Source organism: Schistocerca americana, chromosome X, assembly GCF_021461395.2.
Source record: "Schistocerca americana isolate TAMUIC-IGC-003095 chromosome X, iqSchAmer2.1, whole genome shotgun sequence".
NCBI lineage: Eukaryota > Metazoa > Arthropoda > Insecta > Orthoptera > Acrididae > Schistocerca > Schistocerca americana.
In genome coordinates this window covers 626,777,523-626,787,509 of record NC_060130.1, presented here as the reverse complement: position 1 = coordinate 626,787,509, position 9,987 = coordinate 626,777,523, and the positions used below count along the sequence as shown (strand labels likewise).

At 42.7% G+C, this 9,987-nt stretch overlaps 1 non-coding gene across 1 annotated transcript; it reads left to right on the top strand.

Moving 5' to 3' along the window:
* Window positions 1-263: 263 nt before the first annotated feature.
* Window positions 264-335, top strand: Trnat-agu. Its single transcript has one exon. It is a non-coding gene; the product is annotated as a tRNA-Thr (tRNA).
* The last annotated feature ends 9,652 nt before the right edge of the window (window positions 336-9,987 follow it).

The following is a 9,987-nucleotide window of genomic DNA, read 5'->3' as shown; positions in this document are numbered from 1 at the left end:
CCAATCACTACACCTCCATGGCACAACAGCTTTGCACCACTGCATGGACTATTGTAGCACATCTCACTCCTCCATTCAAATACCCATTCACTCCTCAGTCTGGTTGGTATTTGATGGTGAGGCGCTATTCCAATACAGTTGGAGAGTCTCTGCAATCCTGTTTGAGTTAAGGGGGATTCCAATTGGGCTGAGGCGTGAATGGGAATTTGGATTAATGAGGGAAGTGTGCTAGTGTTGTCTGTGCAGTTGTGCCCAGCCACTGTGCCAGGGTGGCGTAGTGGTTAGCACATCTGTCTAGTGAGCAGGAGACCCGGGTTCGAATCCCAGCCTTGATACAAATTTTCATTCATCATTTCAGTCTTTTAAATAATGCCCTTTTACAACGTGAGAACGATCTCTTTCCTTATTGCTTTCTTTTCAGAGGGAGGAATTGGGTACACTTTTACTGTAAAATTCTTGTGAGGGTTAATGGTTAGTTTACATACAAAGCCTTTCATAATACCTGGATGATTAGAAAATAAACTACTGTTATGTAACACTATGTTCAACAGGTCCAATTTCTGTTCAAAAATATATGTTTCAATGAACTGATTCTACCTCTTAATTTCTCCTTTAATAAGTTCTCCTTAACCCTACTACAATTAACTGACACACTAATGTTCCTTGGAGTGGCTTCAGTGTACATGCATTTTGTCTTGACAATATTCACTTTTAAATCTTTGTTGGCAATACAAAGATCATGGCTGACTTTGTTCCCTTCAGATAGTGCTATACTTTGAGGTGACAAAAGTCATAGGATACCCCCTAATATCATGTTGAATCTACTTTTGCCTGGCATAGTGCAGAAACTCAACATGGCATGAACTCCACAAGTCGTTGGAAGTTCTCTGCAGAAATATTGAGCCATACTGCCTCTGTAGCTGTTTTTAATTGCGAAAGTGTTGCCAGTGCAGGATTTTATGTATGAGCTGACCTCTCAAATATGTCCCATGTCGGGTGACCCAGATGGCCTAATCATTTGCTCGAACTGTCCAGAATGTTCTTCAAACCAATCACAAGCAATAATGGCCTGGTGACATGATGCATTACTGCCCATAAAAATTCCATCATTTTTTGGGAACACGAAGTCCATCAGTGGTTACAATTGGTCTCCAAGTAGCCAAACATAACCATTTCCAGTCAATGATCGATTCATTTGAACCAGAGGACCCAGTCCATTCCATGCAAACATCAGTCTACACCATTATGGAGCCACCATCAGCTTGCACAGTGCCTTGTTGACAATTTGAGTCCATGGCTTCGTGGGGTCTGCAATGCACTTGAACCCTACCATCATCTCTTACCAACTAAAATCAGGACTCATCTAGCCAGGCCATTGTTTCCCAGTCATATAGGGTCCAATCAATATGGTTACAAGCCCAAGACAGGAGATGCAGATGGTGATGTGCTTTCAGCAAAGGCACTCACATCATTTGTCTGTTGTCATACCCCATTAATGCCAAATTTTGCCACACTGTTGTAACGGATACATTCATCGTAAGTCTCACATTGATTTCCGTGGTTATTTCTCACGGTGTTGCTTGTCTGTTAGGACTGATAACTCTCCACAAACGCTGCTGCTCTTGGTTGTTAGATGAAGACCATTGGCCACTACATTGGCTGTGGTGAGAAATAATGCCTGAAACTTGGTATTCTGAGTACACTCTTGACATTGTGGATCTCAGAATACTGAATTCCCTAATTTCCAAAATGGAATGTCCCAAGCATCTAGTTACAATTACCATTCTGTGTTGAGAGTCTGTTGCTTCCTCTTGTGCAGTCATAATCACGTCGGACACCTTTTTACATGAATCACCTGAGTAACAATGACGGCTCTACTAACACACTGTGCTTTTATATCTTGTGTACACAATACTACTGCCATCTGTATATGTGCATATCACCATCCCATGACTCTTGTCACCTCAGCGTATTCCATTTTGCAAGGAATCACATAGTAATCCTGTTACTATCACCGGAAATTCATACCACAGGCAGCAGAAATTGTAGAACTTCTCTGTAAGCTCTCCGGGAAAAATGTAAAGTGGTGTTGGATTCTAGCATGTGACAGGGCTTTCAGAGAATTTAAGCAGGCACTTATCCACCATGTGTGTCTCACTCCCTATGATCTATCCCAACTGCTCATCTTAGTAGCAGATGCTTCTGAGTATTGAGTGGGGGCAGTCCTTTCTCCATTATCAATGGGGTGGAGCAGTCCATTGCATTCATCTCCAAGACTCTGTCCATTGTTCAACAAAGCTACAGCCAAATTGAGAAGGGGGCACTGCCCATCACCTTTGGCTTCAAAAAATTTCATGATCATGTATGTGTTAGAAAATTCACATTTTTGACTGATCATAAGCCATTATTACCCCTTTTCAAGGCTTCTGCATCCATACCCACCAGCACAGCTCACCAACTACAGCAGCAGGTACTATTTTTTCTGGATGTAAGTGTGACATCCAGTTCTGTTCCACCAGACAACGTGCTAATGCTGAGCCTCTGTCCCAGTTACCAGTAGATCAGGAATCAGAATTTGACAAGGGTCCAGAAGTATGTTTCCACTTGGAGAACAAGGCAGAAGAGGCAGTAGTCAGCCTCCCACAGGATGTGATGCTGCTGGCTACACTGTCTGCAGATGGCCCAGACATCAAGGAATTCCTTCATTTGATCCAGTGGTGGTGAGCCTCTGACTGTAGTCACAACAGAAACCTAAAAATCCAGGCATAATGATGCATAAGACACAAGCTTTCCACCCTTTGTGGCATGCTGCTCCTGCAGCACGAGAACCACTTCACTAGGATGGTTATCCCGACATCACTATGGCAACGGGTGGTGGCCTTACTCCACAATTTGCACTCTCACTGGCATGTGTATTGGCAGGGTATTGATGCCACCAACATTCAGATGGTTGTAAGTGGCATCACCAGCCATAGCAAGCAGTCCACTTCACTTCACTGATTCCTCCCATGTTCAAATACTTCCATGCAATGTTTGAGACTACACCTGGATTTTGCTGGACCATTTATGGGTCATACCTGGCTCATAGCCATTGATACAGGTACATGTTTTCCTTATGTCTCCTGTCTGTTGAGCACCTCATCTAGTCAGACCATACAGACGTTGTCCATTTTTTTTTTACAATAAAAGGCCTCCCAGAGACCTTGGTAACTGCTAATGGCCCACAATTCAGTTCAGCTGAATTTACTTCCTTTTGCAAAAAAGAATGGCATACAATTAATACATATGGCACATTTCCATCTGGCCTCCAACAGCCTTGCAGAAAGATATCTCCACACATTCAAGAATCAAATAACGACATTATACTGCTATCAATCTCTGGATGAATCCTTGACCTTGTTCCTAGCTTCACATCACACCACTCCACAAGATGAAGCCTCACCAGCAGGAAAATTACATGGTCAACTTCATAGGTCACAATTTTCAATCACCCATCCATAAATCAATCAGCAACAATCATGAAAAAGATATCACCACCACTAAATCCTTAAATATCTTGTCTAGGGCCTTGTTTTTTGTCAAGGATAGACAATTGCTCCCTGCAACAATAACAAAATTATTGAGCAGGGCCATGACCAGAGTTACCCTGACAAATGGCATGGTCTGCCAGAAACACATAAACCAAATACGGCCCCACAAAGGCAAAATCCCAAACATGGAAGGATTACCTTATGATCTTTTTCCAGTGATGGAGACCCAAGAGATGCCACAATAAGTTAACACAACGTCATATCAACTGCAGCCATCAACCAGTTCTGTGGGCCAGCCCTGCAAAAACCAATGGCAAGGGAAGTGCTTGTCATTACAAACCCTTCCCTGCCCACCATCAAGGACCTGAAGTAGCGGGGAGATGAGCTCTTCCAAGGAGGGGGGGATGATATGTCATGGTGTTACGCTTGAAAGGTTGACAACACATCATATGTCCCAGTGTCGGGGGATGCCCAATTGCTGGGCAACCATTTTTTGCCAAAAAGTAGATTACCTGGTTTTCCACAAGGCGGCCCTAGCAATGCTGCCAGAGGTTGCGGGTTGTGGGAACCTACTTGCTTCCACAATTCACATGACTGAAAATAGATTCTGAGATGTCCTGCCACCAGACAGTACTTAAGCTGGCACAAGGCCACCCATCGGCTGACTCCAAGCCAGGACTCCGGGTTGGACATCCAGTCCATGCCAACGCCACTATTTCCTCTGCCAACCAGCTGCTGCCACTATGGACAATGCCACGATGTAGCTGAAAGACCTGTTGTCATGGTTGTGGATGTCATAAAATTTTGCTTAAGTAATTCTTGTCGTACATTGACTGTAGACTGTTCCAAGGGAACTTTAATTCCATGCCTAGGCGGAAAAACTTAAACCTTTTGTGCAACTTTAACTGTGTGCGTTCTTGCAAGAACTGAACATTTAATTGAACTTTGCTTCAAGACAGTCTCAACAAGACCTAGCATTTTCATTTTGTGTGACCAACTTGTTTGTTTCTAAACTATGGCCTTCAACCACTGACTTTCAGCTTATCAATCTTGTATTATTATTGATCGGAGTAGACAAGCAGTGTTTCTTGGTTTTGTTAATAAGCTCTTTGAAGAATCTTGGACATTGTTTGTGTCACCTACAGTGGATTCTTCAGATGCAGATAACAAACCATGACATTCACTCATTACGACCAGGCATTATTTTACATGATGTTGATGCCTTCATGGGTTTTAAATACCATTCTTCATCATCAGAAATCAGTTCATTTCATCTTCATCACTGTTTGTGCCTTTGACACCACACAGATATCTACATCATCAAGAAAAACAAATATTCTTGTTTCTCACTGATTTTCTTACTCATGAAGTTAATTTAAATTTTGCCATGCTGTGCCAGAGCCTCAATTCTTCCAGCATATCATTTTGAATGGTTTATACCTGTAACAGGCAACTGAACTAAGCAAAATCATTTTTGACCACTATCATTATACTAGTCTCAGAAGTTTTGACTCCATGTTCCTCTACAATACTGGTAGTTTCAGATATTGCAGTTTCTTGGTCCAAAACATGAGAATCATCATCTTGCACTTCCTCACTGTCCTCTAATTATTTTCTGGAATTTATGTCTGTGATGTGAGACTTTTGCCAGGTGGAACATCCAGTTTTCTACTGTGACCTTTGTTGGCTTCAGAATTTAGAGAGCTATAAAGAACTTCCTTCGTGTGTTTCACAAAGACGCCAGACCTATCTGCTTTGAGTCATCTGTATCATTTTGCAAAATTCTATGCTCAGGTAAGGTGCCAGATGCACTAAATCCTTCAAGAATATTATCTGAATTTTTTTCACCCATGTTTTCAAATGTCATCGTCAACATCCTAAGAAAGTCACATTTTGAAAGAACACCTCTATTGCCTTTCTTCAAATCAGTCAATGCTTTCCACCACGCTATCCTCACTGGGCAAAGAAAGCCATGTATAGAGGCTGGCGGAAGTGTGAATTTGGGGGGAGAAAGATAAATTTAATATTGTTTTCCTCACACTGGGAGACTATAGACATGGCAACGGGACTTGAGAAATTGTAACCTTTCAGAACTTTGACTCTGTCAAGCTGTCTGAAATATGGAAAAGCTACTGTCTGAAACTAGTCTTCATATACACTGAGGTCACACCATGCACTTTGGTTTGTATTACAGGCTCCACTATTAACTCCACCTTCGGTCAAAGTTACTAATGGGACAACCAACAGCTGACTGTTTTCAACAACCAATTGGTCAGTTGATTGTTTTCTCCTCCAGCCAGAGGAAACAATGAAAGAAACTAGTCTCTGTGGCCATGTCAGCTATATGAATGTTTTCACTCACTCATCAAGTTTAAGTGGTTTCACTTAATGCAAGACAACCAACTGAAACAAGTCTCCATCAGCTCCAGCTGTTATATGAATGTTTCCTCTCACTCACCAGATTCAACTGGTTTCATTCAATGCAAGACAACCAACTGACCCAAGTCTCTGTCAACTGCAGCCATCACTCACACACCTGGTTTGAGTGGTTTCATTCAATGCAAGACAACTGACTGAGACAAGTATAACAACAGTTATATGAATGTTTTCAATCAGTGTATCAATATATAAAGCCCGGTTTTTGCTCACGAGACAGTCAGTCCATGGCTGATTTTCAGACAAGGAGCCTGTATTGGTTAGATCAACAACAATGCATCCACTTGACTGTGAAATGAGTGTAATAGGCCATATGCTAAAACAATGACAGTGCCTGTTCAATACGTACTGTATTATGCAGCAAGAACTGTATGGTTAGGTCTTTACTGCTCATAGATGTTCAACAGTAAACTATTGTAGCAGTATGCTGATGTTTGCTTGCAACCAGTTAATGAGACTTATGAAAAGTTAAACAATAGTGCACTCACCATATAACTGTGTGTTATTGGGGGGTTGTGAACAGTAAAAGTAAAGAACTGTAAAACGAAAATGTGCACCTGTCAACTACGTCATTTAAAGTAATCAGTGTTGAACTTCCACCCCCTAATTTTTCAGCCAATGTAGCAATGCATTACGTCAACACCGAGGAAAATCAACAAAGAAATAAAGCAGACAAACATCACACCCCTCTTGACCAACATGCTGACACCAACAGGATCATCAGAGAAGTTGTTCTCATTATAGTTGACTATATGACCGGGTGGGACACCTCTCACAGTCTCCATTCTGCCATTTAAATAAACCACTGTTTAAAGTCTTCTCCTCTTCTACCATAAAGGCACTCTGTCCACCTATTTTCAAAGGCGTTAGTGTACTAGCAGGTATTAGATATTTTAGATGCATTCCAGAGAGAGACTTTACATGCCTTGACTTAATTAATGGCTTTCTGGAGGTTCATTTTGCTATATTTTGATACCCATTTGGCATAATCTTCTTATTGAGCACTTGTATCATGTTCAAATTAACCCTGTAGGAATACTTCAGGCAATACAGACCCTATGATTTATTTTACAAGATGTGGTGGAGAAAACAAACCTACGTATACATTATTTGTAGATTTAGACAAAGCTTTTGACAATGTGGACTGGAACACTTTCTTTGGGATTCTGAATGTAGAATATAAAATATGGGGACTGAAAGGTTATTTACAATGTATACAGAAACAAAACTGCAGTTAGATAGTCATAGCACACAGATGAAAAGCTATAGTTGAAAAGGAGGTCAGGCAGGGTTGTAGCCTATCCCAGTGTTAATTCAGTCAATACATTGAGCAAGTTGTGAAGAAAACCAAATTGATATTTGGATACGGTATGAAAATTCAGGGAGAAAAATTAAAATTTGCTGATGATATTGTAATTCAATCAGAGGCAGCTAAGGACTTGGCAAATCAGCTGGATGCAATGGTTAGTGTCTTGAAAAGAGATTGTAAGTGGGACACCAATAGAAATAAGACAAGGGTAATGGAGTATAGTCAAAGCCAATCAGATGATACTGGGGGAATTAAATTTAGGACTTCAGATGCTAAAGATGCTACATGTTACTTAGACACAGAAATAACTGATGATGGCCAAAGTACGAAAGATATAAAATTCAGACTGGCAGTAGCAGGTAAAGAGCATTCCTGAAAGAGAGGAATTGTTATCATCTGATATAAGTTTAAGTGTTATGAAGTACTTAGGGATAAAGGAGACAACTCACCAAAAGGCAGAAGTGCCATGTCATCAATAAGTACACGAGCAAAAGATACAGAGTTTTGCTTTGCTAGCTTTCAGAATGAAATTCCTGTCTCAAGCTTGTAAGAGAAACATGTGCGTGCTCTCGCGCATGCACACACACACACACACACACACACACACACACACACACACACACAATTACACCATGGAGGTTGTGGAGGTGCAGGATATGCTGTAAGGATAGCTCCCATCTGTACATCTCAGGAAATCTGGTGGTGGCAGGGAGGATCCAAATGGCACGGGTTATGAAGCAGATATTGAAATCTCACATGTTGTGCTCTGCTGCTTGTTGTACCACTATGTGGTTACCTTGATTTTGGCAACAGTTTGGTGGTGACCATTTATTCTGGCTGACAGCTGGTTGGTTGTCATACCACTGTAAAACGGTGTGCAATGGTTGCAGCAGAGCTGGTATATAACATGGATGGTTTCGCAGGTGGCCCAGCCTCTGATGGGGTGGGATAAGCCTGTGACAGGACTGGAGTAGGAGGTACTGGGTGGATATAAAAGGTCTTCCATCTGGGTCTTCCACAAGAGTATGATCGCTGTGACAGGGGACTGAGGGTCGGAGTAGCATAGGGATGGACTAGGATGTTGTGGAGGTTGAGTGGGGGGCAGAACAACACTTTGGGAGGGGATGGAAGTATCTTAGGTAGGATGTTCCTCATTTCAGCGCCTGATGAGTGGTAATCAAAGCCCTGACACAGCACATGGTTCAGTTGTTCCAGTCCTGGGTGGTAATGGGTGACAAGAGGGGTGCATCTTTGTGGTTGGTTGTTTGGATGGATGTCAGGATTAGGTGTGTGGGGGGATATGGTATGGGAGATCTGTTTGTGTATTAGGTCTGGGGAGTATTGTCTGTCTGCAAAGGCCTTTGTGAGGCCTTTGGCACATTGGGTGAGAGAGTTCTCATCACTGCAGATACATCTGCGATGGGTGGCCAGACTGTACGGGAGAGATGTTTTGATGTGGAAGGGATTGCAGCTGTCAAAGTGCAGGTATTGTCAGTGATTGGTGGGTTTGATGTGGACTGAGGTGTGGCTGGAGATATCTGCGAGGAGGAGATTGACATATAGAAAAGTGACACAGTGGATGGAGGGGGACCAGGTGAAGTAGATGGGAGAGAAGGTGTTGAGATTGTGGAGGAATGTGGATAAGGTGTCCACGCCTTGGGTCCAGATTAAAAAGATGTCACCAGTAAACCCGAAACAGACCAGGGGTTTGGGGTTTTTGGAAGCTACGAATGTTTCCTCTAGGTGGCCCATGAAGTGGTTGGCATAGGAGGGTGCCACGTGGGTGCCCATGGCTGTGATGCGAATTTGTTTATATGCCTTTCCTTAAAATGTGAAGTAGTCATGGGTTAATTTAAGAGTTAGTGTCTTCCGGAGGTATTTATCTGAAGTGTGGCCTTGTATGGTAGTGAAACATGGTCAATATACACACATCAAGAAAAGTTTTGCATCACTTCGGTTCCGAGAGTTCCAGAACCTGTACAGAAAATTGGAATATAGATCAACGTAAACTTCATTACCGCCCTTTTTACTACTCATGAAAGACCTTCAGAGGTGGTGGTCCAGATTTCTGTACACACCGGTACCTCTAATACCCAGTAGCACATCCTCTTGCATTGATGTGTGCCTGTATTCGTCATGGCATACTGTCCACAAGTTCATCAAGGCACTTTTGGTCCAGATTGTCCCACTTCTCAATATTGATTTGACATAGATCCCTCAGAGTGGTTGGTGGGTCACGTCATCCATAAACAGCCCTTTTCAATCTATCCCACGTATGTCCGATAGGGTTCATGTATGGAGAACATGCTGGCCAGTCTAGTCAAGTGATGCCATTATCCTGAAGGAAGTCATTCACAAGATGTGCACGATGGCAGCGCGAATTGTCGTCTATGAAGACGAATGCCTCGCCAATATGCTGCTGATATGGTTGCACTATTGGTCGGAGGATGGCATTCACATATCGTACAGTCATTACAGCGCCTTCCAAGACCACCAGCGATGTACGTCGGCCCCACATAATGCCACCCCAAAACAGCAGGGAACCTCCACCTTGCCGGACTCGCTGGACAGTGTGTCTAAGGCGTTCAGCCTGACCGGGTTGCCTACAAATACGTCTCCGACGATTGTGTGGTAGAAGGCGTATGCGACACTCATCGGTGAAGAGAACGTGATGCCAGTCCTGAGCGGTCCATTCAGTATGTTGTTGGGGAC